The following is a 24,931-nucleotide window of genomic DNA, read 5'->3' on the forward strand; positions in this document are numbered from 1 at the left end:
GAAATCTATACTATCGCCAAGTGTTATAGTTTTGTTTGTTCGTTTTTTATGAACTTTGGCTTAGCCTGATTAAATCTCTTTGGTATACACAAAACTAACTCAACCCAGCAAAACTGCTTGATAATGACCTTGATCTTCCTGCTTTCCCCTTGATCAAATCTGCTGGCCTTAGTTGCTACTTAGCAAATGATGAAACTAGCTAGAGTCGTATCACTTTTTACCCAAGGGAGCCTTACAGGATTCTGAAGACTGTCTACCCTGCATTCCATCCCAGCATCGTCATTTACTGTTATGTATATGACCTTGGGCAGATTCTTTAATGTGGCTAATCCTCAGTTGCTCCTTTCATACAACCAGAGTTGTAAAACTTCCCTCCTAAGCATCCCCGCAGGCTTCCCTGGCTTGACATATGCAAAAGTCCTCAAAAAAGGCCTGGCATCCAGTAAATGCTCAATAAATGGTCCCTATGATAATTATGGTCATTATAGCACCTTTTATTATAGAATTCTTCCTCCACCTATATATAACATGAGTGGTCATAGTGGCATGGTGAAATGACCTATTAAGTAAGAGAAATCAGAAAAACATGAAAGGTTGGAGAAATTGGTTCCAAAATTTAACAGATGAGAATTTTAAAAACCAAATATAGAGTCAATGATTGTACATTTCGGAACTGGAAGGTGCCTTGGAGATGGTGTCCATGCAAAGAAATGTCTCTAAATGAATATGTGCTCTAACATTGCTTTCAGAAAAAACGAAGGAGGTGAGCATGGAGGGTGGAATTTAAAGACAATTTGGAGTTTAAAGTGGGAGATTTCAAAGCATCTCGGAGAAAAGCAAAACAAGAAACAGTCGACCCACCTCTTAGGCTGGTTATCTAAACCTCCTCTACAATACACTCATGGGAAAGCATTTGCTATTCCTCTGATAATATAAAAATGTAGTCAACTATGAATTCATACATCTTACATTTTTTTCCAGGTTAAATTCTTGAAATTTATTTTCCTGTTCAATTTTTCTATCTCTGACCAGATTTTGAGTCCTTTCCAAGTAAATTCAGGGTGGCTTGTCTTGTAGTTCTCAATTGTAGGCAATTCATCTTAAAAGGACAGGGGTATCTGCAGTGCTAGTTTTTGATACTTTAATTCTTTATTCCAGCAATTGATAATGATAATGATGAGGATGATTATGCTGATAATCAAATTATATCTAATTGTTTAAATGAAAGATAAAAAAATGCTTTTTGTTGTTGTTTCCACATTGTAGCCCAATGTTTCTATCCCAATATGTTAACTTGTGTTTTACAGGGCATTGGTAGCTAAAAGACATGTGCTAGAATCACTATTCAGGACAATATTATCATATGAGATTTAATTGCATCCTTGCTTATGTTTGATAATTTCTGTAGATGTTGATGGAGGATATGTGGCCTCATCTTATATTCTGGTGCCACTTTTATGTATACTTTAAAAAGTATCAATACATTATTTATTTTTATAGTAACTTTGAAAGGTACATAGGTTGAGTGTTCTTCCATTTTATTAACAAAGAAACTGAGGTAAAAGTTAAAATAAACCATAGACAGTGAAACAGAGGCTGAACCAGAAATAGAATCCCACCCAGTTCTCACCCTGAACCTTGAGCTGTTTTATGAAGTCACATTCTTCAGAGAGCACTAGGGGAACTAGAATGTTGAATTAAACCCTGCTCCTCTAACATCAAGGGCTGAAAACTGGGAGGACAAGGTGGGGGGTGCAGGGGAGGAGGGAGACTGGTTGGGGTTGTGGGATGGTGAGACAAACCACTTCAGGTTACTGGTGATATGGGGATGGGAGGAGCTTCTGTTGACCTGGTTTTGTCCCACTCTGGATGCAGACTTTTGACTATGCTTTTCAGATAAACTTTCATCTGGTTGAAGGATTTTTGATGGGAATGTTAGACAGCAAGGGACTCCCTAACCCTCCTGGGGACAGAGGTGGGCACTCGGTAATTGCCACACCTGTGGGAGGAGGGAATGCCCTACCAATCTGCCAAGCAGAATTTGGCGTGCCAACTGCAAAAGAATGCAGAGGATTCCCTAGCCGGAGGGCCAAGCAGCACAGGTTGAATTGGGTCCAGAAGGTGACCTAGAACAACCTAAGGCTAATTATCATGCCATTAGCTTAAATCTACATTGTGATTCACCACCCCTACCCCGCCGTGGGCTTTCAGAAAGGCTCGTGGGAGATGTGCATGTGTAGAATCAAGTTATATAACTCCCAACTGTCCATCAAAGTGGTTTGATGGTGACATCTGAACCAAGAGAAGGACCCAATCCAGACACTATAAAACAAGTCCCTAGATCATAACCAAGGCCCTTTTGTTACAACAAGGGGTCTATTTGTCATCTGTGGTGAACATATGTTGCTCTTACTCTGTTGCTTTTGGTGTGTCTGGTCATTCTTTGGCCAAGAGCACAGCAAGAACCAAGAACAGATAACTACGACCCACCATGCCTAAATCCTCAATTTGCTATTAGGAAACCTGGAATGAACCATTAGAACAACTGACAGTGATTTTTCAAGCACTACCAATCAATTAGACTCTCTAAAAATTTGCTTATTAAGTACATCCCCATTTGCCCTCTCCTGGCTGCTGAATTTTACATCAATAACTTGTTTAGTATGGCTCTAAATTTCTAAATGATTAAGAATTATTTTCCACTTCTGATGCTAGCCATATTTCCGAGTGATTTTATAATCAGTATAAGAACATTTATTAATATTTTAAAATAAATGGCCAATGAATTATGTTGATCAATTTTAATTAAATTCATTTTTTAAATCACATATCTAATATTTAGTATTAAAGTCACTTGGAAGCCATGCTGGTGCTAAAAATGAGAATGAATAATCTGAAACACTGCTTAATCCCTTTTTCTCCTCATTTTTGAGAAAGGAGAGCACATAAAAGAAAACTCTTTTTCAAACTTAGTCCCAATGCCAAGGCTTAGGGCTGCTTCCCAAGCACAAAAGAAAACACAGGGGTTTCAGGAAACAAGTAGAAAACAACTCATTTTTTGTTTAATTTGCTTAATTATGAGTCATTGTTGATACTCATTTATATTCTCTAAGGGGCTTTGGCTTATGACTTTATTTTAAACACTCACAGATGCTAATGTTCAAAACTCACCATTGGCAAGGCCTGTGTTCAAAAGCTGCCATTGGCGATGATGTCTGTGCAAAAATTTTTACTTTCTTTCTCTCCCATTTTTTGAAGAATGGTCATAGATTCTCATATAAACCGTCTCAGTAAGCATAAATCATTATAACATGGAATGTTTTAAAACAAAGTGAAAAATCACTTGATCTTTTATAGTTTTTCCTTCTCTTAGGTGGACTTCTTTCTTCCCCATGTATTTGCCCCTAGTTGGCTGGTCTATGGTTAGGTGTCGTCTGTTAACTAAAGTGTTAGTAAAGCCTCATTATTCTTTTGTTTGTATTTTAGTGGTACTTTTTAATGATATCCATTCCCAATAACAACGTACTCAGAGACTTGAGAAACTATTCTATAAGGGTAGAAAGACAAATGATTAGATTGACAATATTGACAATATTCTGATCGATAGTCTCTCATTCATATCTTGTATGCAGTTGGCAAGCCCTGGGCAACTACACTTGGGGAAAGGTCTGTGATAAAATTGGGATTTAACACCTTGAAGGAATTATAATTTGCTACTTTAGAGGGTTATAATTAGCTACTTAACCTTAATTTGCTTTTCTTGGGATTTTGTAGTATAATAGAGTTATGCCAATACAAAGTTTGGGAAATTTTTAGAATGAACAATAACCGCAAAAGTTAGTTTCAGGTATTTAGGGATTGAACAAATTATATCAAGGAAGAAATTTGATTTGTTTTGGAATTCTACCCATCACATAAAAAAATAATTCTCTAGGATAATTCATTCACAGGCTAATGGGTTGAATGGTTTCAATTTACCCTGAAGACTTTGCTTCACTGCCAGAATTAATTCATTCATTCGTTTGATCCAATGACTGGTGAGCCAGCTAGATAATCAATCAACCAGCCATTTGGCTGCCAGCCAACCAACCCATCCACCAATCAGCCATTCAATCAACCAACCAGCCAATCAACCAGCCAACCAATAAATCAACCCATGTACTACATACCAGTAATTATTCCAGGTACTGAGGGTACAAAGATGAGCAAGATATCATCACTGCCAACGAGGACTTTGTAATCTCGTGGTAAAAATAAATTGAAAAATCACAGTAAAATATGAAATGGAAATATGGTATGCATTTCCAAACAGAATTAACACATATTAATTCAGTATTCTTTTTTTTTTTTTTTTTTTTTTTGAGACACAGTCTCACTCTGTTGCCCAGGCTAGAGTGCCGTGGCATCAGCCTAGCTCACAGCAACCTCAAATTCGTGGGCTCAAGCAATCCTTCTGCCTCAGCCTCCTGAGTAGCTGGGACTACAGGCATGCGCCACCATGTCCAGCTAATTTTTTCTCTATGTATTTTTAGTTGTCCAGATCATTTCTTTCTATTTTTAGCAGAGACGGGGTCTTGCTCTTGCTCAGGCTGGTCTCAAACTCCTGACCTCAAGCAATCCGCCCGCCTCGGCCTCCCAGAGTGCTAGGATTACAGGTGTGAGCCACTGTGCCTGGCCTTCAGTATTCTTATACAAGGTCTATTTTTATGGGTTTGCAATGTCCATCCACATTGAGAAGTTTGCAAGAATCTGAAGACTCATATCTGTCTACAAAGATGGTATCATCAAATAATCTTTTTCTGTTTTTCAATATTTTAGAGTTTCTATTTTTAATGTGTACAGTTATTGTAATAATAACCTTTTCCCAAATTGTCAAAGAGAAAATAGTGAATATGCTAGATTAGATCATCTATCAAGCTATATATTTTATGTAATTTCTCATTTAATGGACTGACAGATTGCATGTTTCACTGGGAAGCTGTCACACAAATATTCCCCTGGAGAGTTGGTAAACCTCTAGAGCTTGAGAGTTGGATTTTAGAAAGGCAAATAAATACCTCATTGACAACTGATTCTAGCACCAAATGCAGTTCTCATCACTGACCACTTGGTGGCAGTGACAACTAAGTGCCAACTCTAAGAGGTCAGGGCACACATAGGCGTATGACTCCTAACTTCTCTTTATCCATTCAAATTTTAGGACCTACAAGGGGTTTTTGGTCAATCATATGGGTTGAGACAAACTTTGCTTACTGAAAAAAGAGGCTATATTACAATTTTAATAAATTTCTTACTCTGGTTTATAACATTAGATCAGGCCCATAGTTAGGTGACACCTAAACAGATGAATAATGAAAATTTCCTCAGTGTCCTTTAATAATCTCTACCTCCACTTCACACATTGGTCACACAATTTCCAGGCCACATCCAGAACTGGTTATTACCCTGAACTTCTCCACTTCTAAAATCTTAAACCCTGTTCTCTGACCACAAACACCTCTCTCTCCTTCTTCACTGTTACTGCAAAGGTGTATTTTCTCAGAGACCACAGTCTCTTGAGCTCTTCTTCTCTTTATTTATTAATTTTGTCCGGGATCCATGGTCCATTCTGAAACACCTCTTTATTAGTCAGGATTCTCCAAAGAAACAGAATAAATAGAATGTGTGTGTGTGTGTGCACGCGCGTGTGGAGACACATATATATGGAGATTTGTTATAGAAATTGATTCACATGTTTGTGGAGGCTGAGAAGTCCCACAATCTGGCATTTTGAAGCTGCAGAACTGGTGGCATAAGTCCTGGTTTAAGTCCTAAGGCCAGAGAACCATGAGCTCTAATGTCCAGGGGCAGGAGAAGATGAATGCCTCAGTTCAAACAAGGAGAGTGAATTCGCCATTCCTCCACTTGTTGTTCTATTTGGGCACTCAATTGATTGGATGATGACCACCTTCCCTGGTGAGGGCATGAGAACATTGCAGTACTACTTTTCCTGTGAAGTGAGTTCCTTGATCAAAAGCAATGCTGTGTGGAATACCAGGATAGTGGATAGGCGTTCTGTAAGTATACAGATGGTAGTTTTGGCAGAAACATTGCATTCAGGAAAGGAAAATCTGTGTCTAGAGTAAGTTTATATTCTAGTAGATGAAATGCTACCCCTTCCATGATGGAAGTTGTCCAGTGTAATCAATCTGCCACCAGATAACTAGATGATAACCCTGAAGGATGGTGCCATATCAAAGGCTGAGAGTTGATCTCTGTTGCTGGAAGATTGAGTGCTCAACTGTGGCCATATCTGGGTTGGCCTTGGTGAGTGGATATCCATGTTGCTGAGTTCATGCATGATCTCTGTCTCTGCCACCATGTCCACTTTATTCATGAGCCTGTTGTATGATGACAGTGTTGCTTGGGGAAAGAGGATGAGTGGTATTCACAGAATGGGTCATCCTATCCACTTGATTACTAAATGCTCGTCCTTTGGTGAGCATTCACATGGGACACAAATATCTTCATGATTTTTTGCCCACTCAGAGAGGTCTATCTACATACCTCCTCCCCACATTTCTTTGTCACCAATTTTTCAATCATGTTCTTTCCGAGTCCCTGACCATCCAGCCAAACCATTGGCTACAGCCCATGAATGGGTATATAATTGCATGTACAGCCATTTCTCCTTTCAAGCAAAGTGCATAACCAGGTTCACTACCTGAAATTCTGCCCACTGGGAGAATTTCCTTTTGCTACTGTCCTTTGGGGATGTCCCATAGAAGGGCTGTAATGCTGCAACTGTCCTTGTAGAGCCACCTGTAAGCCAGGCCTGAGTTTTTTCTTTCTCTGTCAACTGATTGTAGGGAATTCCCCGTGAGGCTATACATTCAGGCTGGTGGAAAGAAGACAGTGTAGCATGAGTGGGGACCATGGGCATTTGGGCCACTTATTTATGCAACTTGAGCTTTCAGGGCTACTTTTGCTTGATCAAGTATTTACCACTTACCTTCGATGATGGAGCATTGCTGTGCATGCCCATCTTTATGGCTTGGTGGATCAGATAATATCCAGTTTACAAAAGGCAGCTCAGGTCACATAGTATCTTAGTGGCCCATGGTCGAACGTTAAGTCTCTACTAAGGCCCAGTAGCAAGCCAAGAGCTGTCTCTTAAAAGGAGAGTAATTATCTGGGGATGTGGCAGAGCTTTATTCCAAAATCTTAAAGGCCTGAACTGAAATTCGCCTATATGGTCTGCCAAAGACTCCAAACAGCATTTCTACCTGCCAGTGACACTTCAAAACCATTGGACCTGCTGGATCATGTGGCCCTGCATCTTTCAAGTCCTTGTTGGTGGCACTAATCTCCACAATTTCTTCAAGGATGTGGGATTGTTTTTGGTCTGTTGTCTATATGTTGAAAAATCAGGAAAGCCAGTGGTGAAGTTCCAGTCCAAACTCAAAGTCCCAAGAGCCAGAAGCACTGATGTCCAAGGGCAGGAGGAGATAGGTGTCCCAGATTAAACAGAAAAAGTAAAGTCACCCTTCCTCCACCTCTTAGCTCTATTCAATCCCACAGTGGATTGGATAAAGCCCACACACATTGGTGATCTTCTTTACTTATTCTACCCATTAAAATGTTAACCTCTTCTGGAAACATCCTCACAGGCATACCCAGAAATAATATTTTACCAACCATCTGGGCATCCCTTAGTTTAGTCAAGTTGCCACATTAAATTAAGCATCACATCCTCCCTCTGTGCACCAACTTGTAGTTGTTTGATACCCATGAAAGATTGCAGATTGCCCCACGCCAATTCCTCTTTTCTTCTACATTTCCTAGCAGGCTTTAGCTAGGCGTGACCATGTGACTGAGTTCTCATCAATGGAATGTGAGTGAAAGTGATGTCTGAAAATTAGACTTTTCTTTTAAAACACAAATTCCTTGCTCTGGACTTCCTCTTTTCTCCTACCCATGAGCTAGAACACAGATGGAACAGCAGTCCAGCTTTGACTACACAGAAGAGGACAGGATGGGATGAACGTGGGTTGCTAAGTACTCTCATGGGTCTAAGCCTTCTGGCCAACCTGGAGTTTTCATCTTACAACTATTATGTGAGAGAGAAATAAACTTCTTTTTTGTGTAAGCCACTGTAAGGCTTTTTGTCATAGCAGCTTAGCCTAATACAGGACTTACCTGGAGAAATCCCATCCCTGGATCAAGCCAACTCTCTACCTCCTCCATGTTCACAGGCTTGGCTAAGAGTTTCCTTAGATAAAAAATATACACTGATTATCTCCATAATATACAAACACTGACTTTCCTTTCCATTTGGACCATCACACTGCCCAGTGGCATTTGTTCATATCTTTAGTTGGCTTGAAATGCCTTTTCCCCAAAGTTCTTTGTCACCTATTCTCCCTGGCAGCTTTTTTTTTTTTTTTTTTTTTTTTTTTTTTTGAGACAGAGTCTCACTCTGTTGCCCAGGCTAGAGTGAGTGCCGTGGCGTCAGCCTAGCTCACAGCAACCTCAAACTCCTGGGCTCAAGCGATCCTCCTGTCTCAGCCTCCCGAGTAGCTGGGACTACAGGCATGCGCCACCATGCCCGGCTAATTTTTTCTATATATATTTTTAGCTGTCCATATAATTTCTTTCTGTTTTAGTAGAGATGGGGTCTCGCTCTTGCTCAGGCTGGTCTCGAACTCCTGAGCTCAAACGATCTGCCCACCTCGGCCTCCCAGAGAGCTAGGATTACAGGCGTGAGCCACCGCGCCCGGCCTCCCTGGCAGCTTTTTCAACTCTTTCCTAAAATCATCTCCTTCTTCACAGAGAAAATAGAAAAGATTGGGAAGTAACTCCTTCACCTTCCTGCCTCCCAAACAACATAATTACTTGTAGCTGTTCCATTCTGATAGTTTTACCTTCTGTCTTAATGAAATTGCATCTCTTTCCTTCCATAAGCCTCATCATTCCACTTTCCCTGGTAGGACAATGTCCTACCTCCATGGACACTTGACTTCATCAGTTTTCCTCTGGTTTTCCTGCACCATCAAATACTCCCTCTCTATCTGCTTTTGCAAATCAAAATTTAAACATACTATTTCCCATTTCCTATTTTAAAACAACAGTGACACAAAACTTGGCTTTTATCCCATCAGGCTAAAAAAAATCTTCTTCTTCCTTCTATAGTCATGCTCCTGAACAGTCGTGTCTACATTGGCTGTCAACATTTCCTCACTTCCCATTCATGACTCCTCAAATCCCTTCACTCTGTCTTCTGCCCCTACCATCTCACTGTGGTTGGCATCATCCATAGCCTCAATGTGTCCAGAGCGAATGGCTCCTTTTGGTCTTTATCTTCTTTGACCACTCTGCTGCATTTGCTCTGTTGCTTCAACCTTTTTAAAATGTTTGCCCAACTGGAATTTAATGGCATTATTTTCTCCTGGTTTCTTCTCTATGTCTTGGTCCACTCTTTCTTAGGCTCTTTTGAGAAGATTTAAATGTGCAGGAAGAGACTTCTCTCTATACAATCCCATGTGACTTTTTATATGTCTTTAATTATCAGTCATATTACTTCAGTAATACACTCCCAAATCAATATCTCTAGATGCAGATTTCTCAAAGTCAGCTTGTCTAAATCTGAACTCCCCATTCCTACATCTCTCTTCCAAGCCATCTCATCCTTTTTTATTCTCCATCTCCATAATGCCACTAACCGCCTAGTTTCCAAATCGGAAACCTAGAAGTCATGCTTTACTCCTTCCTCGCTCTCACTTCATACATCTGCGCAGGCACCAAATGTGGCTGAATGTAATACTTTCACATTTACTGAGATGACTCACTTCTCCACCCCCACTGCCACTACGTTAGCTCAGGCTCTCCTCATGTTTGTCCCCTACATTACCAAATCAGCTGCTGGCTGCTTCTCCCCACAAACCCATTCTCCAAATGGCTGCAAGAAGAAACTTCAAATGGGAGAATCTGATTTGCTGAATCTCATTTATGGTGGTTCCTCATAGTATTTGGCATAAACTAAAGCCTTTGGAATTCATTCTGACAAAAGTGAAACAAATGACAACTTTCTGAAGCTATTGGAAACTTAGATAAAATGTTTAACATTAAAGAGAAAATATTTGTTTTGTGGTAATAATATGTATTCAAATTTTGGTGGAGCATGGCTTTGTGGTAAATATAATATTTGTATTAACATAAAAATCCATGTTACAAAAGTAAGTTTGTAGTTGTTTGCGGTGTACAGATAAACCATAATTGTGTCCAAATGAACTATGATGATAGATCTGTTAAACTAGAGGCTGTAGTTGTCCCAATTGAAAGAGTTTATATATATTACATGATTAATGTCATACAATCTTTGAGATGAAGTTGATGTTGAAAAATAAAGCAAACTTTGGTGCAGCAAATTGCACTTTGTCTCTTTTCTGCCCATCGTCAATTGGATTTAGAAATGTTTCAGCCTTTTAAGAACTACTTCACAAATCAACCTGTGTTCTACAACAGCAATCAACTTTTCTGGTAATTTTTTCTAACCTCTTATTGCATTAAAAATAAGCTATAAATATGTCTATCATGAAACTGTTAATATTCTGTGATGCAGTGCCAATAAAGTCAGCTTTGGTAATATTTACTGAGTTGGAATTATAAAAAAAAAAAACAAAAAACAAAAAACAAACAAACAAAAAAAAACTATGCCCAGCTCCCAGATTTTTGGTTTCTAAACACCATTCTCTAATGAAAGGAACCAGGGGTCCTTGGAGAAATGGTTGATGCTAGGAACTCTCAGTTCCTGCTAGGATTGAGGCAGGGAAAATATGAGTTTGAAGCATTTGTAGCCCCAGAAAGTAAAGAAGAACCCCCAAAACAAGAGGATGGAGGTATGCCAAAGGGACAGAAGAGCCAATCTGAAAGAGCTCCCAGTGGCCACAGTGGAACAATTTGAAAATCAAAACAAATTATAATAATGTTGGATTATAACTGAAAGCATAATATGATTATACATGAGCCTGCACTGAATATTTATGTACTGATTTATATATGTGTGTGTGTGTATACTGAATATATATATACTATACTGATTTTATTAGAGAATGGTATTTAAAAACAAAATCTGAACCTGAGTGAGTGCTTTCTTTTTAATAATTATAACTCGATAAATGCTTCCAAAGCAGATTTTTTGGCATTATATTCACAGAATAGTTTGATGATAGATTTACATCTGATTGTATATTCACATGAATAAATATATATAAATATATACATTTATAAATATATTGAATAAATATATACACATACATACACACACATATACATATATTGAGAATAAATATATAGATGGGCAAGAAGAGACAAAAGTCTTCCTTACAAAAGAATTTCAAATAATATATGTAGATAACAGCCCTCCTGCCCTGGAATTGAAGCTTAATTCCCTCCTCCTTGAGTATCGGCTGTTATGTAGTGACTTGCTTCCAAAGAATAGAGTATGAAAAGGAAGAAAAATCGTAACTTTATTATAGAGAAATCTGGCAAACACTACCATAAGCAAGTGATCAGTGTTAACATCACTAGTGACATGTCACGATGATGGCATGTGCCCTCTGATACTGTGTGATGAGAAAGGCATTTCACCTCTGTGGTCTTCTTCCCTCAAACTCATAACCCCAGTGCATCATAATAAAAACAGTAGACAAACAAAAATTGAGAGACATTTTATAAAGAAATCTGATGAGTACTTGTCAAAACTGTCAAGACTATCAAAAACAAAGACAAGAGGTGCTGATCAACACTTAAGAGCACATACAGTCATACCATTCATCGGGTGTTGGGCTGGGGGAGGAGGGAGGAGGGGATATTCACACCTAATGGGTGCAGTGCGCACCATCTGGGGGATGGACATGCTTGAAGCTCTGACTTAGGTGGGGCAAAGGCAATATATGTAAACTAAACATTTGTACCCCAGTAATATGCTGAGATAAAAAACATAATAAACAGCAGCAAAGCTTTACATCAATGCTTTTCCTGTTTGTGGTATATGGACCTTTAACACCTGGGTCAACCCTGTCCCGGTGCTGGGTGGTGCAGACACAGCGGCAGAGTGGAGTGCCTCATCTCTCCCTCTTCCTCTCTGGGTTCCTATTTTTATTTTTGAAGTTTTTTAAATCTACAAAACAAGTTCAAAGAATAACATAAGTAGCATCTATGTTTCTTTCACCTAAGACAATTAATAATTTCATATTGTTTAACATGCACTTAAATTTCCCCAGTCATCCCCCAAATGTGTTGTTTTATAGCCATTTTAAAAATCCTGTATCTAATGCAGTTTCATGCATTGCATTGGTCCATGTCTCTTTCACCTCTTTTAATCTAGAACAGTCCACTGCCTTCTTTTGTTCATTTTTCACGTCACTGACTTTTTTTGATGAGTCTTACAGAATGTCCTACATTCTGGATTTGTCTACTCTTTGGTTTTTAAAATGTTATAAAGTGAATTAAGAACATGTGGCCGAGGTCCCTTTTATTAGACAAGGATGTTATAGGGGCTGAATCTTTAGGCAACAATGCCAGCCATAGAGAACGAGGAGATATTTCATCTAACATATAAGACAGAGGGGCTCCTTTCCATATGGCCAAGGCAAAAACAGCTATTTAGGTGAAAAATTAATCATTTAAAATTTGTTGATAATTTCTCCTTTCCACAAACATTAGGTAAAATTTCCATTAAGGAATTTCTGAAGCACTACAAGAACATTTGAAAATAAAAATTTTACACATTTAAAGTATGATTTTAATTTAGGTTTTCAACAAACATTACATGTAAGTACACTTGACATTTGAAAGAAAATGACCTATCATCAGGTCATAATTATTATTTGTGCTAATAAAAGCTAATTAGGGTGATAAAGAGGTATTTTTAATTTTATTAAATGTTTCTACACAATATCATTTTCTGTCACTCTTGGTAGGGAATTTACTGTGCATTTTTTTTTTTTTTTGGCATTGAATAAAGCGGGCATAGGTAACAATTCCAATCAATTCTCCTTTCATTTAAGCAAAATGATCTGTTGTATTGAGTAAGCAAATAGCATTTATTTGATTTTACTGCATTGGATGCTGAGAAAAAAATTTAAAAAGTAGCAGGTATATTTTCTACTTCAGAAGATACTTTCTAATAGCATAAATAAGGGAAGCTGATATATGTCCTTTCACTTTCCACCTTTTTAATATATATATATGTGTATGTTTGGGGGATATTATCTTAAATGCTTCATTATTCATGGCCTTAAATCAACCATCTTTCAAACATCTTGTACAAAAAATGGTAGACGCTCAATAAATGTCTTTTGCACAAATGAACTCATATTTGTTCTATGCATATTGCTATTTTCAAATTGCTGTCACACATGGTCTGGGTGAATTTCATCTGCATTGAAATTTGGAGGAAGCTCTTGACAGATGACAGTGTGGGGCCCTGCAGTGAGAGAAGAAAAGCCTCGCCAGCCTGGTGGAGAATACCGTGACCCTAAGCCTGCCCCTGAAAAACAGCGGGAGTGTGAGGCCCACACAGCCTCCCCAGCACCTTTGCACTGGGGTGTTGGGTCCCAGGATGTACAGGGGAGTAGAAAACAATAGCTACATTAGCATTCAGAGCCACCCACATCAAAGCACTGCCTCCTCTAATGTCGCCTGCAGATGGGAAATCTAGGGATCTTTAGATGGTTTTTATGATAATTATAATGCTACTTACATGCTCATCTTTCTCTAAAACATTGTTCACAAAGTAACTACCTAACTCATTATGCTGTTGTTAGAGGAGGAAAAAAATTTTAATTACCCAATTTCTTTGTTTACGTGGAAGTCTCACCCTGTAGCATATATTTGCATATATTTAGACAAAATGTGTCCCTTCTGGCATTAAAGAGTATTGGATCAGTCTCTTCACCTCTCTGAGATTTAGTTTCCTCCTAAGGAGAGAAGGAAACAAAATATTCACTATGTTTCTCTCCCAGAGTTGCTGAAAAATCAAATGAGAGAATGAATGTGTATGAAATGCTACAATATGTATTACTAGTATCTACCTCCGGCCCATATGTTTGCATATGATCCACATACATGGGTGGAGGAAGGATGAAAGTTTATTTGTTGGGGTCAGAATCTCTCCCAATAAAGGCCTGGGATACTGTGAAGTCTTTCTGAGGGCCACTCTACTGGCTTCCTAGAGCAACCTTCTCACTCTCTCTCTGTCCACCAAAGCCCAGCTCGGCGTTTTCCCATCCGACTCTGTGGTGGGCATTCTCCCAACCCAAAAGGGCATTATGGTGTAGTGAAAAAACTCAAAAAAAAAAAAAAAAAAAAAAAGAGCCCCCAAACCAAAAAACCCCCCAAAATATAGAGCTAGAATCCTGACTCCACCCCTAATTTGGTGTGTGACCTTGTACACAATACTGAATCTTTCTAAGTCTTGCTTTTCTTATTTGTGTAACAATCTTCGCATTGTTATGTCCGTTGTGTAACACAGAATGTGTGAAGCAGCACACGGGGCTTTCAGAAACTAGTTTCCTTCACTCTGAATCTCCAACCCACACAACCTGAATTTCTTTGTTTTTGGAATGGTGTTAATATTTATCTTACAGAGGTGATTATGCAAATTAATGAGGCAATATATATAAATCGCAGGGCAGAGCTTGGCACATGGAATGTAATTAATTCATTCAGGCTCCAACCTTATGACGGTAACATAGTGAGAAGGGTCTGAAGGGGGAAACCGGAGGAGTCTGTGCCTCAGACAGACACCCAGGTCACGAGGAAAATAGTCTGAGCTGTGTGTAAAAGGGTTAACTTGAGGCTGCATAATCAAGAATTTCTGGACACAACACACATTTTCTTTCCCTTTGGCTTAAAAACGGCAACAAATGCCAATCATTAAGAATTTTCACATCTGACTTGCCTGTTGACCTTGCAGCCTAGAAGGGACTTGAATTGAAAAGCACAAAAGCTCGTTCCATGTTGTGAGCGGGTTGGGCACTGGGCTTGCCACTCATGTTGCTCTACTGGTCTTTATTGGGCCTGGAAGAGGAACTGGGGTAGACATGGGGGAGAGGCCGCATTTCTAACCTGGTTTCACTTAAAAATTTGACAAGAACGCCCCAGTCCCAATTTATCTGTAAGTCCTCTTGTCTGTACCTTCAAAATATATTGTCTCTCCACTTCTTTCCACCTCCACCACCAGGTCAAGTCACTCTATCTCTTAAATGGACAACCATGTCAAAAGTGTTCTGTCTGGTTCTGCTCTTTTTGCCCTTCCTCCCTGTGGTAGACATGGTGACTGTGTTCACAACCTCCAGCCACCTCTCTGTACTGGGGCAGCTGTATGGTTCTTGTGGGGTTGACCACACCCTCATCTCCAGGGAAAGTCCTGATGACCTAAAGTCTATCAGGAAAATCCAAGCCCTATTGCAACAGTAATTGGTTCAGGCAACCCAGGACTAACCCGATCAGCTCCTGACATTTATCTGGCAAAAGAATTTTGGTTCAAAGTGGTTTAATTAGTGCAAAGCTTATGGCTTTTGTCAAACGGTCAAAGGAAGCTGTCCTGCTCTCTCCTGGATATGATGGAGAAAGCGTGAGGTGGTGAGGCACCATTTGGCACAGCCAGCCTGAGAATGAAGCCACCAAAGGAGACAAAGCCATCAGAATCTCAGGGGAATGGAATAAAGTCCCCAATTAAACCATGCCTAAAACCCTTTCTTTCTCTAAACTTTTCAGTTACATGGGCCATTAAATCCCTTCTAAGTCATTTTTGGATTCTTACAAAGATTCCTAATTCTCCATACTATAGACAGAGTGACGTTTTCAAAACATAAATCAGACCATGTCATATCCTTAATTATAATATTTTCATTAAGAATTTAGGATAAAGGACAAATTCCAAACTAAATTGGACATGACATTATATGATGAGATGCCAACCTCCCTGACCTCATTGGTTACCATTTACTCTTTCTCACTACCCTTCAGCTACCCCTGAATTCTTTCCATACCTCAAATTCACCAAGTTTACTTCAATCTCATATTTGCACTTGGTGTTCCCTCTGTCTAGAATTGTTTTCCTTCAGATCTTCAAGTTGCTGACACTCTCTGCTCATTCAAGTCTCAGCTCAAATATTGCTTCCTAAAAGAGATTGTCCCTAACTACTCAATCTCATTTTTCCCTGAACAATGTCACTCTCTATTAGTCTGTTTAGTTTTGTTTGTAGCACTTATTGGTATCGAAAATCATCTTATTCCTTTTTTAGTGTCTCCTCCCTAAAATATAGGCTTCAGATGAGCAATGACCTTATCTTTCTTTTCATGCTATATCTAATTATCTACGACAGTTTTTGGAACCATCATAAATGTTAAATAAATACTTGTTGAATCAATGAAAGTCACTAAACATAGGTTAATATGTTTTTAATAGCTCCAAAATACTTTATGTATATCATATTTATTTTTTATTAACTTTTGATAGATTCTTATATTGAATTCGATTTTCTAGATCAACTAAGGACCCAATGGTCTCTAAAAATAGTCCTAAGTCTGGTATCCTGTATGTCTGAGTGAGAGAATACCAGGAAATCATCCCTTCTATGCTTGTCTAATCCCTTGATCTGCTTTTCTTCATTAGATTCAATCTCAGTTTGGCTAGTGTGAGTTCACTTTCAGAGAGTATAATTTGAATGGTGGCCCTGGAGTTTTTCAAGGCTCAGGTTCAGATCTGATCCTGCCTACTAATTCGTCAGTTCCCATCCCTGGGCTGGATATGTTTTTTTCACCCTAGAAACTGGCCCAAATGTGGACCCAAAGTGTCAGATCACTGGATCATTGTGAGATTGCTACCAGCTTGTCTTTTGTACAGCTAAGGGCTTGAAGATCCTGCTGCTTTGCCTAACCCATTAGATGGGCACCTCTTGGACTTTGTTGCCTGGCTAAAGAAAGTCATCGTATGCTACCCATTTACCCCTCCACACCCAAAACACACAAGAGCTTCCTTAACTCCCCTGCCACTCCTCACCCATGCATCTTTTTGAGCAGTTTCTCTTCTCTTTCAGCCTGTTGTGGAGGAGCCGGAATGATATATAGCTGAGCCCACTTCAACTCTGGAAAGTTCTCAGCCCTTTTCCTCTCGGGCATTCTAGACTGTTTTCCTTCAAAACATTCTTGACCATTCTCTGCTGGGGTGTATTGTCATCAAAGGGGACAGAAGAATAAAGGACCAGTCAGCATGGGAAAGTGGATTATTTAGTGAAGGAACCCTTCAGTGGTGAAAAGAGATAGATGCAAGAAACAAGAAAGCTACATTTTCTGTTAACTGTGGATACAAAGTGAAGGCAAATAACAACTATTCAATTATACTTCCCGTTTGGCCCCTGGGCTTGCCTTTCTCTTTCATTCACAGAGAAGCAGACATAGTGGAGAATCCTTCAGTTCCATAGAGGATTTATCGTAATGTGCATCTGAGAAACCTAAGGAGGCCTCACAGACGAAATATCATTTAGGAGGAAAAGTAAGGCTGTGCAAAAGACTGTGGGCTAACTTGTAATCTAGAATTTCAAACACTGCGATCTTCCTTTTGATGATAGAGCTGATAAATGTCTTTTATTCTGTACTATTCCTTTTAAATATCCCTGACATTTATTTTGATTTCTAGAATAACAGAGGTGAAATCCTCCATATGTAAGACTTTAGTATCATGTTTTAGATTAATGAGAGGTTTGGGAACGAGCCAGCAAAAAGTACCATCACCTTAAATCTCCTGTCTCTTCTCGTTACTCTTATAAAGTTAGAAAGGAACATTACTGCTTGTGATGTCTGTGGTTGGGGGTCCTGCCACTCACTCCCTGGGTGACCCTAGCACCAAAGCCTTGCAGTTTGTAATTGCAGCCTATAACTCAGAGAGTTAGTTGAGTGCCACCACCTCTCCTCCCCTAACCCAAGAGTGGCACATATTTCAATAGGAAAGAAACCAATGTACAATTTGTCAGCCTTATGTAAGTAGGTGCATGAAGAAACTAAGTTATGTGACAGCATCTTTCTAATTTATTTCAGTGATGTTTTAGTTCCCCTTAAAGACCTATCCAGCTCTGACACAAGCATTCTTCCTCTAGCTCAAAAACAATTTGGGCTTAAGGTAGAAATAGGGTAAAGTCTGGTCAAATTTGAGACTTGGTCTTTGGAAAGAGTTTGGGAAAGGAATAAAAAATGAATGATGATAGCAAGTGGGGAAATATATTAATGAATACAGTCATTAGGATTGCACTGGGAATTCTCTCGTGTCACAAGAGGGAAACATTACAATTTTATTCGCTTCATTTTACCTGAGTATATCTTGACTATTAAATCAGATTAACAAAGCAAGAATTCTGGGACTGATTCCCCAGTGACCTTACTATCTGACAGCCATAAGTACATTTTTTTGGCTGCTTAGGCCTTGGCAACCTTATTGGTAGGTCTGGAATAGCAATTATGCTGAGGTAAATGTGATATATAATGTTGAGGACATTTCAATTAAAGTTAATTATAAAATTCTATATATTAAAAATATCATTTTCAGCCATCTTGTGAGAAATTTTCATGTGCAAACTTATTGAATAGATATATTAGTAAATGTTAATGTCATTTAAAATATGAATCTAATAACCACTTCATACCCATTAGGATAGCTATTAAGAAAAACAACCAGAAAGTGGGAAGTGTTGGCAAGGATATAGAGAAATCGGAACCTTTGTGGGTTGCTAGTGGGAATAAAAAATGGTATAGTTGCATGGAAAACAGTATAGTGGTTCCTCAAAAAAATTAAACAGGATTATCATATGATTCAACAATTCCACTTCTGAGCATGTAGTGCAAAGAATTGAAAGCAGGGGCTCGAACAGATATCTGTACACTTATGCACTTAACAGCATTACTCAATAGCTAAAAGGTAGGAGCAACCCAAGTGTTTGTCAGTGGATGAATGGATAAACAAAACGTGGTATATACATGCAATGGGATATTATTCAGCCTTACAAGGAAGAGAAATTCTGATACATGCTACAACATGGAGGAACCTTGAAGACATAATGCTAAGTGAATAAGCCAGTCACAAAATGGCAAATACTATGTGATTCCACCTATATGAGGTATCTAGAGTAGTCAAATTCATAGAGACCATAAGTGGAATGGTGGTTGCCAGACACTGGAGGAAGGAGAATGAGGAGTTAGTGTTTAATTGGTACAGAGTTTCAGCTGGGGAAGAAGAAAAGTTTTCGAGGTAGGTGGTGATGACTATTACAGAACAATGTAGATTTACTTGATGCCACTGAACTGTACACTTAAAAATGGTTCAAATGGTATATTTTATGTTATGTATATTTTACTATAATAAAAAAGACTAAGAATAGTTTACTGGGTTGGTTTAAACATTTTTACATGTAATAATTCAAAGTTAGGCAATACCAGGAAAAGAGCCTCATAAATGCAGCAACAAACCTACAGCACCCCAAAATGTAGGGAATTTCAATATTTCTGTTAAAAATATCAATCATCTTACTAGAGTTTTAAAAAAGACATCACAAATTAGACATTATATCTAAGAATTTCTTGGGGTTTTTAAAAAGCATTAAAAAATTATGTGGCATAAATTTTATAAAAACATTAGAGGATTTTCCACCTAGTGCTTAGTGCTGGTTTTTACTTTCTGAAATACATACGATCTTTCCATATTTTTTTAAATAGGATGTGATAAACCCAATTATGCTAAGTAGGCACAACTTTGTGATTTTGGAAAGAAAATGTTAAGTCAGAGGAAAAAATAGCATTTTCCTTCTCTTTTAACGACAGGAACATCCATTTCCTCAGTAATTGCTCTTCTAAGATGTGCCTCATTTCAGGGCCATATTTGACTCATGGGCTGCTGCTCCTGTCCGGGAAATAGCCAATGCTTATTTACAGCAACTTCTTGTGACTACTCTTTTCTGTCAGTTAATTTCATGACATTCTCCTTAAAGATTTGAAGTGGAAAATTGTTTCTTTATTTCTGTTTTATGAAGGACAAAACTCAAAAATAAAATAACATATTCATGTTTCTACTAAACGCATTTCATTTATTGTCTTTGGACATTTAAATTTGCATATTGTGCCACTGCATTAGGTGTTGAATTTGGTTAACCTTCCACTTAGAAAATATAAGAAACATATTAAAATGAAGAATCAGGAAAATATAATGGTCACCTGCTTCCACCTGATACCCAGATTTCTGTCTTCATATGTAAGAACTGCATTCTCTCATCTCACCCACCTTGTGATGGTTGCCCTCAGCCCAGGTGTGTAGCTTCCTTAGTCTGTTTTGTGCTGCTGTAACAGAATACCTGAGATGAGATAATTTACAAAGAAATTTATTCTCTCATACTTCTGGAGGCTGGGAAGTCCAAGATCATGGTACTGGCAGGTTTGGTTGTCTGGTGAGAGGTATCTTACTGCTGTACCTGCTGGAGGGAAGGAATATTGTGTCCTCACATGACAGAAGGTGGAAGGGCAAAAGGGGAACACTGTCCTGACAGGGCAAAGGGCAGAAGAGCAAGTTAGTCAAATGCTGTATGAAGCTTCTTTTATAAGGGTCTTAATCCAATTTACAAGAGAGGAAGCCTCACCTCTTAAAGTCCTTACCTCTCATCCTTATTAATTTTCCTTTTTAATTATATAACAGACATTTAGAGAAAGATACATAAATCATAATTATAAAGCTCAGTGAATTATCACACACTGAACAAAGTTGCATGACTGGCACTGAGATCAGGAACTAGCACATTATCAGAATCCCAAAGACCCCAATGGGTCCCCTTCTAGTCAAAATCTCACCAAGAGTAATCACTATCCTGACTTTTAACACCATTAGTTTTACCTATTTTGAACTTTGTATAAAAGGAATCATACAGTAAACATTCTTTTGTATCTGGCTTCTTTAGCTCAAAATTGCACTTCTGAGATTCATCCGTATTGCCACATGGAGTTGTAGTTTGCTCCTTATCATTTTTGTATTGTATTCCATCATTTAATATAAGACATTTTATTATCCATTCTATTGTTGATGGGCATATGGGTAGTTTCCAGTTTGGAATTATTATGAATAGTGTTTTATTCATGATTTTTAATAAGCATATGCATTCATTTTTGTTGGGTACAAGCACACTCCTATTCTTAAAGATCCTAAGAATCTGTTATTAACTGACTTTCTTTGGCAACATATGTCTCTGGACCCTCAATTCTGTCTCCCTTTGCATCATTCTTCTCTGCATTCCATGGACTTCCTCACTCCTCTCACTCAGGATAGCACAGAAACTCAATTTCCATTATCTAATATGCCAAACAATTTAGCTATTGCCATTACTGAGTGTGAATACACCTTTGCATAGGCAAGACTCACCAATGGGCTCTCATATGCAGAATGGAAGAACTGGTAAGTTAACATGCCATAAAGGGGGGGAAAAAAAGAGGTTTATTCTCTTCTACATGCTCCATGCTCTGGAGGTTGATTATTACATCAATGATTCTGTCTTCAGGAAGAGGTAACCATTCTCCAGGTGTTTGTGCTCCTTTCTTTAGCAAACCAATCAAGCAACAAATAAAATCCTTTGCCTTAATATGCATCAGTGAAGTCTCCATTATCCATTCACCTATTGGTTATTTGCAATGCCACAGCAAACTAATACATTTTTACCTAAGTTCTTTGCTTTTGTTTTTGTTTTTGCTATCCTAAGGCTGAAAGAGACTCAAAGTCTCTACAATTAATCATAGTGAAAGCTCAATTTACCCTTTGTTTATCTTTACTTCCCTGATTGAGTGTATTTCCTGATTTGATCTAATTATCTCAGCTTCTAAATTTACTAAATATTAGTAGCATTCCTTCTTTCCCTTGATTAAAATATACTAGAAATTCTATATTTAAAATATGTAAACCTGATATTTTTCTAGCATTTAATCTAATAATCTCTTAATAATTTCTAGACATTATGGAATTACTGTCTATTTCTATACTTTTATGTGATTTACTCTTTTTCCATAATGTTCAATATTTTTCTAAGTTTTTTTATTGATCAATTATTATGGGTGATTTTTTATTTCTTACAGATTTAAAACATGATTTTCTATAGTCTTGTTCTGTCAATTTTTGTTCAATTTAATGAGTTGGTCATTTCTTAGTGTTCTATAAAAACTAAGTTTTATAAACTTTAGCTTACATGCACTGATGTTCTACATGGCATTCAATAGGATTACAAATATGAGTACAATAGAAATAATCCTTTTGACTCTCTCTTGAAAATATGTTTAGAATTTATCCACTTCTTTCTCCTCCACTGAGTCACTCTTGGTCCAAGCTATTTTCATCCACCTCTACCCTGAGCTTCCTGCAGTCTATTGTCAGAGACTCTTTTAAAACACACTCTTCCTTTGCTCTAAACTCTTCAATGGTATCTCATCTTATACAAGATGAAAACTGAAATCCTTATGATAACCTACAAGACCTTATACAGATGATGTTATTTGTGTGATGTTTAAAATATAAAAATCAGTCCTATGTATATTTTATGAATTCCTACAGATCTAGGAAATTATAAAACATAAACAGGAAGAACATATATCAATTTTAGGATAGTTGTTATTTTGCGGGAAGAGGGAAATAAGATTGGGAAGCTTTAACAGTACTTATAAAGTTTTACTTCTTAAAAGGACCTGTGCAAATACAACAAAATGTTTGCTTTGATTAGATCTGCATAGTCGGTACTAGGGTATTCATTATAATATTTTTTAGTTTTCTGTATATTTGAAATATTCTATTTAAAAACTAAAGTAATGCATGTATCTAAATATGGGTCTATTCTCAATAATTTTTCAAGGAATAAAATGAATTATTTCAATTGAGACATTTAGGTAATTTTTTTCAGTTTCAGGGATTTCTTATTCAGTTATATCTTTTATTGTTATGTCATTTTCAAGCACCCTGATTTCTTGGGAAAATCTATCACTTAAGGACTGAATCTCTATTGTATGTTCTTAGTATCATCTTTCTCATTTTGCATTTCTAATTCCTTTTAATCCTTGGTATCACTCAGATCAAACAATATATCTCAGCATGTTACCTTTATAACTTATTGTGTTGTCATTTAATTGATATGTTCTTTCATGAAAGAAATCATAAAATATTGTACCTTTTTGATAATATTACCTTTTTATTTTATTTTTTTTTTTTAAGAAATCTCTTCTGGTTATAGTAGTAAATTATTTTGAAAAGTGTCTTTTACTGTAAACTTTCAGGATGATCTTCCATTTCTCATGCTACTCTTATTTTCAGGATTCCATGTTTTCTTTTCATTTACCCTCTTTGAAATGATATGAGTTCTCTCCAATCCTGATATTTACTAATAGGCAGAGTAAATGGTCTTCTCTTTACCTGGTCCCCTGACTACTTGGGCATTGGTAAAATTCCCTTCTCAGATCTTTAAGTGGAAGACAGGTTGGTATTTTATAGTTTCTCTTCAGATTCTCAACCTCCAACAGGCATTGCTTTAGGATGACTCTTTGGATTTAGTAATATTTTCTCCTGAGAGGAGCCCTATGATTTTCCATCTCAATACATGCCATTTTCAGACTCTTCCTATTTCTATAGTTTGTTGTTGTTATGACTCTAACAAGTAAAGTGCTAGATCTCTAACATGGTGGTGTATCATTGCCAACTCTCTTAGCTTCACATTTCTTATTGTATTGGTTTCCAGAAATTAGTCTCTGAAGAGAAGCAGAAGAAGAGGCATTGGGGAGGCAGGTTGTTTCCAAAAGTATCCTGTTCTAAAGAATAACTGCTAAATTTCCTGTTCCTATAGCCTCTGGGTCTCTGTGAAGGATTGAGGAAGTTATGAGGGTACAATTTTTCCTTCTATTTGTCTTTAACCTGGTAGTTATGTGCCATTTATGGCAGCAAAATATACACAAGCAACCATGTGGGATTCTGAAGTCAATTCCATTGATCATGCAGTTAGTAGAATATCCTCTCATTTCCTGGCAATAAGATGGCTTTGAATCATGATTTTCTGTTATTACTTGCAATCCTTTTCTGTGTTTTTATGGGTTTATTAGTGAGAAATTGGAAGAAACAAAATCTAAAATGGAAAGCTATGTCCCATACCTTTGAGTTATAAAATTGCCATGAATATTTTAGTTGATTGATCTGAACAGATGAAGAATCTGTGATTTGGATATACTCAACGACATACTTGGTCACAAAGTCAGAAATAAAAAGAGTACAATATTCTATCCCAACTCACAGGGTAATTTGTAAAAGAAATAACTAAAATAAACTCAATTATGAAGGAGAGCTGACAGTCATATAGGTCATTCAGGCCCTTTTCCTAATGTCCTGTCAGCCCCTTGTCATATTCATTTTCATTAACACTTGTATCAGGAGTAAGAAAGAGGTGACATTTCAATCTGTCAACTTCACTGCTCATTAGAAACCCATGTAAAGGGCAGCAAGGGGAGGATCAAAGGCTAAATTGAGGTCACAAGCTTTCTGTGGCTCTCACTTACCCTGCTGTGTCATTAGCACAGATAATAGAGAGGGAGCTGCGTTAAGGTATTTAGAGTTCAGTGGAAGAAATGCATGGTGAAAATCTGAAGAAAGGTTGAGAACCTAGATGTAGTAATTCTATCTGAGAGTGATGGAAGCTACAGGCATGCATAGGAGTTAACATGACTCGGTGCAATGTTACATACAGATGAGCATGATTAATGATCTTTGTGTGGTTGGAAAAAAAAAAGGATACAGTAGTAAATATTTAAAGCCCACATCAAATGATGAGCTGCTGAAAGAGGACAGATATTAATAGGTCATCTTTAAGGATATGCTTAATTCACCTGTGAGAAG

The sequence above is a fragment of the Eulemur rufifrons genome, chromosome 15 (genome assembly GCF_041146395.1).
Source record: "Eulemur rufifrons isolate Redbay chromosome 15, OSU_ERuf_1, whole genome shotgun sequence".
Classification (NCBI taxonomy): Eukaryota; Metazoa; Chordata; class Mammalia; order Primates; family Lemuridae; genus Eulemur; species Eulemur rufifrons.